The 9926-nt window shown below is 42.7% G+C and overlaps 2 protein-coding genes and 1 pseudogene across 4 annotated transcripts in view; 1 reads left to right on the plus strand and 2 right to left on the minus strand.

Annotated features, from left to right (window-relative positions):
- Positions 1–9926, plus strand: part of LOC130552029 (histone H2AX-like) — a 446303-nt gene that overhangs the window by 382652 nt on the left and 53725 nt on the right. The window lies entirely within an intron of this gene.
- LOC130551973 (uncharacterized) overlaps positions 1–9926 on the minus strand; it is a 386856-nt gene that overhangs the window by 275438 nt on the left and 101492 nt on the right. The window lies entirely within an intron of this gene.
- Positions 2714–6997, minus strand: LOC130551976 (protein NLRC3-like; annotated as a pseudogene).

The following is a 9926-nucleotide window of genomic DNA, read 5'->3' on the forward strand; positions in this document are numbered from 1 at the left end:
TTCATAAAAGTTAGATTTTCCTTGTTTTCTTTTCTTTTTCCAGATGGGAACCAGCATTCCATTGTTTTGGGAGAAGTTTGGAGCTGCTCAGCCTTTCCTGTTGTGTGTTGGAGGAAATAGGAAGAGGATTCAGAGGTACTTCGTTATCGTGGACATGAAAGCAATTCCGTGCAAGGCTCAGACGTCTGTGGGTGCTTTTGATGAACTTTTTAAGGCGCACTTTGCATTTGGCACATCATACAGTGAAAGTTTGTCAAGCTTCTACGTTTTCATCCAAACTGCCATTTACAAGATTGATGCTGGAACCTCCAAAGAACGGCCAAGAGTCAGAGAGATGAGAGCAAGGTTTCTCCATGGAAGGAATTGATTGTCTTGTGAAGGTATGATTGAAGCATGTTTACTTGTTTTGTCTGTAAAACGCATCATCAGAGTTCTACTCTCCTTTGTCGTCATTTAAAGTTACTTCATGGACTTTACCCTGGAAAACTGTTGCGGCTACGATGTGCAGAAGTTGAATGTTCTTCGGTGTTTGGCACAAGTGTTTTTACTCAATGAATTGCCTTACCACAGACCATTCGACAAACAGTATTCATACAATACTGATGATAGAAATGCCTATATTGTGCCAACGTGTCACTTATTTTAAAAAGTTTACTGGCTTTGTTGTTTCATATGTTAATTGTGAGATGTTTAATAAAACCACTTGTTTGCCAAATCAACTGTGTAATTTACTTTTTAATACACTAATACTCTTAAAACATTGCGTCAGATGTTTTAACATTTAACATTTATATACACTAGCGAATACTATACTGTTTTTTGAGGGTGTGTATTTTTAAACTTGTGGGTTATTTTTATGCAATATATATTGTGGTGTTGTAGTAACTGCAAAAGGTACAGATTTTCTGGTAGGAGTGGCAGTCAACACTTTTTAGAGTTTTTAATGTCAACTCTGTACACTAGTGTTAAAAATATCTAGAGTTAAAATAGATCTAATTGATGTTGAATTGTAACTCTTTACTCTAGTGTTGAAGAAAAGTAACACTTTGTGGTGATGACCAGTGTTGTTTTTCAACTCCACATAGTGTTATTAGAACTCTGTCATAGTGTTAAACAAGCAACACTTTCAAGAGTGTTGTTTAAACTCTGTAAATATTGGGACAATATGTACACTCGTTTGGAGTTGATTTTAACTCAGAGTAACACTGATCATTTTGCTGTGTACCCCAACACGTCGTCATTGCAAAATTATTGCAAAAGTTCCCGTGACGTCCATGTGATGACGCCAATGATTTTTCCTGGAAAGCACCCCGCTCGTCGAAAATCGACACCAAAGGGGTACCCTTGTGAAATATTTTGGCTTTTTAAACACCTGCTTGAAAATTCTGATAACTAACTTATACTGGAGTATTTAAAAAAAATCATGTAAAACTCTTATTTTCTTGTTAAACTAAATGAAAACACGGGCCATATTTCTATACGTCACTTTTCAGATAGGATATCAAATGTGTAAAATTTACACGTCTTCATGCGAACCCAAAAACACCATGCATATCGTCGCTGTCGGGCAGAAACCTCCTATGTCCAAATTTGGTCAATTTCATATTTTTTCACAAATCGATGCTATTGGTCAGTCCCCATGTGGGTCTGTTATTTTTACAAATTATTAACCAATCTAAAGTGTTGAAAATAGCTTGAGAGCAAATCTCTTAACTCAATTGGACACTTCAACTGTCTGAGAAGTCTCGTAACTCCACCTCTTCTTCAGTCCGCGGGAGCCTCTCGGCATTACGTCTCATGATTGAAAGTTTTTTAGACAATAACGAGTGAAAATAGTTAGGTTAGTTACATTTGAGTAGGCCTGTTTTGTTAAAAATCGATATCTGTAATGTTTCGGTGCAGAAGGAAGCCTGTGAGCCACGAAGGTAAGTTTGCGAGCAGATTCAGCTAATTTCCGCCTATTAGACAGCCTAGTCAGCTCATCGTTTTTTGTATTACATCACTTATAGTTCTTAAACCTTTAAAATAAAGTTTAGGAAGATGTATGTAACCACAGTCGTTAGCTTTGGTTAACTATTGAAGCCTCGTCTCTTGTCAAAAGACAGTTTTTATTTTCTTAAGCATGTTTAGTTTTTTTTACGTAATGCAGTAATGGCACATGCTTTTTTTGGGAAATAACAGTAAGCTCCATTTTCTGTTGTACCTTCATTTTCCCCTTAAAGTCCCAGTGAAATTAAAATTTCAATTCTTATTTTTTCATGAAATATTGCAGCATTTATAGTAAATAGCTTATCAATGTGGGCCATTTTCTTTTTAAAATTCATGTACCCTCACAATCTTCAGCTAAAATCTGAAAATGCACTTCCACCCTGAAATGACTATCCATCTAAAATGACATAAATTAGACGGCTTGGCCTGAGCATCTGTTAACTCCTCCCCTTCAACTGTCAGTCTGCTGCCAGTTCATTTAAAAATCAATGCAACAGCTGTTTTTACACATCCAATCAATTTGCAGTGAAAAATGCAGGCAACGCTGACTAATTTTCTCTTTTCTTTCAAATTCCTTTTCACCTGGAAATGTGTCAGAATACGGAAGTAAAAACGATCGCAACTTCCGGTTCACAGGGACTTTAATAGTGATGCAAGTAAAACATCACAGTTTTTAAAATTTGACATTAAAATCTGTGTTAAAATATGATGAATAAATAAACACTTACAGAGCTCTTGTGCACTTAATGACAGCTGGTATCAGTCTTCTTCTACCCTCCTGTGTTGTGTTGTATTTTTTCGAATCAAACTCATCCATCACCTCCTCTGACATCTGAAGCATGTGGGCTATTGCTGAACAGTGAGCAGCAGAGAAAACCGATTGATTGTCTGATCTCACAAACTCCTCAATCTCTCTGTACAAAGTCTGATCACTCACTTCAAACAGACAAAGAAACAGATTGATGGATCTTTCGTTAGAGAGATCATCACCCCCACCAGCAGAAGCAGCAGCAGGTGAGAGATCAAAATCAGAATCGGCATCACCCTTGATTTTATCTTTAATGTCCTGTGTGATTTTCTTGATGATCGCCAAGTTGTTGGATTCATTTGTCAGTAGATCCTGGAGTCTCTGGTTGGACTCAAGTGAGATGCCCAGCATGAATCGCAGGAAAAGATCCAAATGTCCAGTTTTACTCTTAACAGCTTTATCTACTGCTGAATGTAGAAGCTGATACAGAGAGTGTCCCTTAGAACTTTACTCATCATTGTCAAATAAGGAAAACTCTGAAAAGTCAGGGTCAAAGTGAGAGTGAGAACTCCCTTCCAACATCACCTGCAGTGATTCAGTGTTTTTCTTCATTAAATGACAGTAAAACACATACACTGCGTTCCAAATTATTATGCAAATGATATCTTTCTCTGGTTTTCCTAATTTGTCGATGCAAATGACAGTCAGTATAATTTTCAAGTAATCAACAGTTAGGGTACATTTGGAATTTTATTGAACAAACCTCCCACTGACAACAGTATTTATTTAAAAAATGAAAAACTCAAAATGCACTGTTCCAAATTATTATGCACAACAGAGTTTGAAAACATTTCATAGGTTGTAAAAAACTGAAAATGGTCATTTGTTGAATTTGCAGCATTAGGAGGTCATATTTACTGAAATCAAAAGCTATTTCAATCAAAAACATCCTAACAGGGCAAGTTACATGTTAACATAGGACCCCTTCTTTGATATCACCTTCACAATTCTTGCATCCATTGAACTTGTGAGTTTTTGGATAGTTTCTGATTGAATTTCTTTGCAGGATGTCAGAATAGCCTCCCAGAGCTGCTGTTTTGATGCTAACTGCCTCCCACCATCATAGATCTTTCGCTTGAGGATGCTCCAAAGGTTCTCAATAGGGTTGAGGTCAGGGGAGGATGGTGGCCACACCATGAGTTTCTCTCCTTTTATGCCCATAGCAGCCAATGACACAGAGGTATTCTTTGCAGCATGAGATGGTGCATTGTCATGCATGAAGATGATTTTGCTACGGAAGGCATGGTTCTTCTTTTTGTACCATGGAAGAAAGTGCTCAGTCAGAAACTCTACATACCTTGCAGAGTTCATTTTCACACCTTCAGGGACCCTAAAGGGGCCCACCAGCTGTCTCCCCATGATTCCAGCCCAAAACATGACTCCGCCACCTCCTTGCTGACGTCGCAGCCTTGTTGGGACATGGTGGCCATCCACCAACCATCCACTACTCCATCCATCTGGACCATCCAGGGTTGCACGGCACTCATCAGTAAACAAGACTGTTTGAAAATTAGTCTTCATGTATGTGTGGGCCCACTGCAACCGTTTCTGCTTGTGAGCATTGGTTAGGGGTGGCCGAATAGTAGGTTTATGCACAACTGCAAGCATCTGGAGGATCCTACACCTTGAGGTTTTCGGGACTCCCGAGGCACCAGCAGCTTCAAATACCTGTTTGCTGCTTTGCAATGGCATTTTTGCAGCTGCTCTCTTAATCCGATGAATTTGTCTGGAAGAAACCTTCCTCATTCTGCCTTTATCTGCACGAACCCTTCTGTGCTCTGAATCAGCCACAAATCTCTTCACAGTACGATGATCTCGCTTAAGTTTTCGTGAAATATCTAATGTTTTCATACCTTGTCCAAGACATTGCACTATTTGACGCTTTTCGGCAGCAGACAGATCCTTTTTCTTTCCCATATTGCTTGAAACCTGTGGCCTGCTTAATAATGTGGAACGTCCTTCTTAAGTAGTTTTCCTTTAATTGGGCTCACCTGGCAAACTACTTATCACAGGTGTCTGAGATTGATTTCAGTGATCCAAAGAGCACTGAGACACAATACCATCCATAAGTTTAATTGAACAATATAAAATTAAATGTTTACGACACTTAAATCCAATTTGCATAATAATTTGGAACGCAGTGTAGAAAGCAGCGAGAAGCGCCTGACAGCTGAGATGTATAAAGCTGTAGATTTTCCTCTGATGAATGACAGATATCTCCCTAAAGATCTCAGTACAGATGCCAGAATACAGCGAGGCGTCAGTGATGTCTATCCCACACTCTCTCAGATCCTCCTCATAGAACATCACATTGCCCTTCATCAGCTGTTTGAAAGCCAATTCAGCCAGTTGCACAATCACTCATCTATTAAATGGCAGGAGATTCTTGGGATTTCTCTCTGGATCATACTTCTCATTCTTCATATTGATCTGAATCAGCAGGAAGTGGATGTACATGTCAGTCAGTGTTTTAGGGATCTCTGCGGTGTGATCTTGTTTCAGGAAGTTTTGAAGCACAGTGGATGAGATCCAACAGAAGACTGGTATGTGATGCATTATGTGGAGGCTTCTCACTCTTTTAATATGCGACATGATTCTGTCTGCTTGATGCTTGTCGCTGATTCTCTTCCTGAAATATTCCTCCTTTTGAGGATCATCGAATCCCTGGATTTCTGTCACACGCGTGATGTATTCGGAGGGGATCTGATTGGCTGCTGCTGGTCTGGAGGTGATCCAGATGAGAGCGGAGGGAAGCAGATCTCCTTTCATGAGGTTTGACATCAACACAGCCACTGATGAGGTTTTAGTCACATTTAAAATGGTTTTACGGCCTGCAAACAGCATTGTCATTGTACTTTCATCCAGACCATCAAAGATGAACACAACTTTACACTTATCATAAACCTTTGAGTCCAGATCTTGAAGTTCAGGATGAAAGACGAGCAGAAGTTTATGAAGACTGTACTGATCATTTCGAATCAAGTTGAGCTCTCTAAACGGAAGCACAAACATGAAATCTACATCCTGATTGGCTGTTCGCTCTGCCAAATCCAGAATGAACTTCTGCACAGAGACTGTTTTTCCAATTCCAGCGATGCCTTTAGTAAGAACACTCTTGATTGTCTCTCATTGATGTGATTGAGGTTTAAATATGTCATTGCAGTAGATTGGAGTGTCTTGTAAGCGTTGTGTTCTTCTAGGCTTTTTCTCCAGTTGTAATATCTCATGTTCTTCGTTCACCCCTTCTCTTTCTCCCTCTATGATGTACACATGTGTGTAAATTCTGTTCAGGAGGGTTTGATTATCTGGTCGTCTGATTCCCTCAAATAAACTTTCATACTTATTCTTCATTATGCTTTTGTGTTTGTCTTTGACTCTCTGCAGAACATCATCCACTGGTTGATGAAAATCCTGCTGCACGCCCGGAGTCATATGATCTTTGCTTCTAATGGTTGCTCTATGGCTAAATGATAAAGAGAAAATAAAGATTAAATTATAATACATTATTTTGTAACAACGTTCAAATTAAGGGAGGAAGGAGGCAGGAACCGGCGAACATTAAATAAACTTTTAATAAAATAAACAAGCAATGCATAAACCAAAGTAAAGGGTCGGCAGCCACCTCACGGTCGACTGCCGGCTACACAAACATAACTAAAACTTAACAATATTGTCCAGGCCTGGTCCTCTCTCGTCGTGCCTTCCTGTCGCTCCTCCTCTTATGCTTCCAGAGCTCCTCCGTGAGAGATGCGAGACCGGTGTAACGCACAGCTGACACTCATTATCACTCGCGCCACCGGCCTCGCGTCGTTCCCTCGCGGCTCTCGTCCCGCCTTCCTCGTCATATACCCCATCGCCCCTCACAGGCCGGGGGGTACCCACAAGACTGTGCTCTACTCCCCCCCGGGGGGCCAGTCTCGGAGACACGGAGCAACAGCGACGAGAGAGGGGAGAGAGGAAAACAGAAAAAAAAAATCTGGTCCGGTTCCCCGACACACTGTCGACACACGCATGTCCCTCCTTCCTCATGGCTCTCGTCCCGCCTCCCTCGTCACATATTTATTACATATTGTTCTTATCAGTTAGACAAACAACTACATTATTATATTATACTCACAGAGAGTAAGATGCTACTTCTCCATCGCTGAATTTAGGTGGATCATGCATGGAATTGTTACTCTTCATAGAAACAACACTGGGTTCTGGAGATGCTGAAGATTTTTTCTGACACTTTCTCATTTTAGGTGCCTTTTCGGAAGCGATGCTTTCTCCATTTACCATAATGAGACCTCAGAAAGCACAAGAAAAACTCAATGAAACAACTAACTGACTTTTTCAGGACATCAGGACTTTAGACAGTCTGCTGTACATTTTTATTTCTTTAGCCTCTCTGCTGCATTAATGTGTGAACAGAGCAATATTGTGTAACATTTGCACACTAGTGAAAGTAAATCTGTCTGTGTATCTATTGGGTTTTCTTCTGTGTTGTGTTGTTTTCAGATAAAACACATGAAGCTGTAGTGTGTGCATCTATTGCTGACATCAAGTAACTCTGCACAGAAACATAACAGACATTATCTGACACTAAAATCTTCTTATCTAACCAAGCCTCTCACTTTATCATGAGATCTAACATAGACTTTATTTTCACACTCATATATCATCTGCACTTTTACACATATTGACCTGTTTATACAAGTTATATAGGTAAATGTCAAACACACACACATACACACACATATATACATATTTCACGAATTCACCTGAGCAGATAACAGCAATGGTACGAGGATGATAATAGAGCATGGGTTTGAAGGTTATGTGTATTTGGCGTGCTGTCAAGGGAGCAGGATCCGAGCTCGCTGGATCGATCCGAATCCGGAGCACTCTACCCTGGTCAGGGCAAGTGCGCCGAGCTCGGAACTGGCCCGAGCCCAGAGCACACCCCCCGGTGTCCTGCGGGAGAATGAGTTTTGTGAGAGGAGCCGGGGTGGAGGAGGGATGCTAATCTGAAGAGATGGCGCAGGTAAGGTGATTTGTCTATTTATAAGAGAGCTCGCTTGGGCCGGTAGGGTAGATGCGGTGATTGCTGATGGCAGACCAGCCGAGCTGATTATATACTCCGGCTCCTCCTGAACTTTGTTAATTAAACATCATATATATACAGTATATCTCGGACATTTCGCAACAGCGTTGCTCATAGATGCACACGCAAAACAGCAGCTTGTTTGCATTACACGGTTCTTTTTGCTTTTCGATAAACTATTCCCAAACTAAAACCAAACTCTATAAGCTTTCCTGTAGCTCAGTGGTAAAAGCATTGCGTTAACAATGCAATGTCGTGGATTCGATCCCAGGGTATTGCACATATTCAGAAACAAATGTATAGGATAATGCAATGTAAGTCGCTTTGGATATATATATATATATATATATATATATATATATAATATTTCACGAATTCGCCTCGCAAATAATAACTGGTGATAGGGGACGGATATAATGCGTATTTGGCGTGCTGTCCCGGAGAGAGGGCTCCGAGCTCGGTGGATCCTCCGAACTCGGAGCGCCCGCCCCTTGTCCGGGGAGAGGGCCCCGGGCCCGGTGTGGACTTGGGTCGTTCCCCCAAAAAGATACAATTGATGTGGGACAGCAGCCGGAGCAACGCGATCCCCAAAATGAGGCGGTTGTGGAGGTCTGTGTCTAGGGTGCCCCAGTATGGGCACTGGTTCCATTGGGTGATGCGGATGGTGGATTTGGCAGAAAATAGTTTCTGGTAGGTGTAAACGTGTGAGCCTCCATAGGATAACGCTTGCCTCTTCTGTGTGGGAAAATGGTGCAGATGGTTTCGGAGTAACGGGTGAATGCGATGGTGAATTCGACGAATGAAAGGATGCGTGTCGGATTATGTGGTGAGTTTTTTAGCGTGACTGAGAATAATTAATTACATTTATATAGCGCTTTTCTGCCTGGGCACTCAAAGCGCTTTTACATGGAAAGGGGGAATCTCCTCAACCACCACCAATGTGCAGCATCCACCTGGATGATGCGACGGCAGCCATATTGCGCCAGAACGCCCACCAAACACCAGCTTATTGGTGGAGAAGAGACAGTTTTTTTAACCAAGCCAATTGGTATACATGGGATGATTAGATTTTTTTAGATTTAGATAGATTTAGATTCAATTTTATTGTCATTGCACATGTACAAGGCAATGAAATGTGACCTCTGCATTTAACCCATCCAGAGAGTAGTGAACACACGTACCCCCGGAGCAGTGGGCAGCTATCACTACAGCGCCCGGGGAGCAAGTAGGGGTAAGGTGCCTTGCTCAAGGGCACCTCAGTTGTTACCCGCCGGCCCTGGGAATCGAACCAGCAACCTTCTGGTCATGAGTCCGACTCTCTAACCATTAGGCCACAACTGCCCCAAATTAGGAGGCCATGATGATTAGAGGCGAATGGGCAAATTTGGCCAAGATACCGGGATTACACCCCTACTCTTAATCAAAGGACATCCTGGGATTTTTAATGTCCACAGAGAGTCAGGACCTCGGTTTAACGTCTAATCCGAAGGACGGGACGCTGATTTCATGGTCCGCCGATGGGGGTGGGAGTGATGACAGGAGTGTGAAGAGATCTATGTCCGCACCTGCTAGGATTTGTGTCCCGATGTGGTTGACGACGGGAGGAGGATCCAGAGCCAGGCCGTTTGGGGTGGGCATCGGTGCAGCGGTGGCCAGCAAGAAGGGAGGGCGGACGTGTGGAAGAGAGAAAGGAGGAACAAAGGTGGCCGCCGGGGCCGCTAGCGGAGGCAGCCTCTCGCTTAGGTCGGCTCCTGGGGCGAAGGTGGAAGTATAGCCTGGAGGGAAGTAGGTCAGTGCCTGCACCGCTAGTGGAGGCAGCCTCACGTTAGGATTTGACGGAGGGGCAGAGGGCCACTGACGAGAGGAGGAAGAAAGGGCTGGGAAAGCGCCGCTGCCGCGCCACTGTGGCGGCTTGCGACGTTTGGGGGTTGTGCTATGCCGTGGCCATCCGCCCACAAATCGGGAGTCCAGCCCAGGCTGGCCGAGGTCCTGCGGCGGTCCGGAGACCGGGGATGAGCCGGCTGCAAATAAGGATATTTGCGG

The sequence above is a fragment of the Triplophysa rosa genome, linkage group LG3 (genome assembly GCF_024868665.1).
Source record: "Triplophysa rosa linkage group LG3, Trosa_1v2, whole genome shotgun sequence".
Taxonomy (NCBI): domain Eukaryota; kingdom Metazoa; phylum Chordata; class Actinopteri; order Cypriniformes; family Nemacheilidae; genus Triplophysa; species Triplophysa rosa.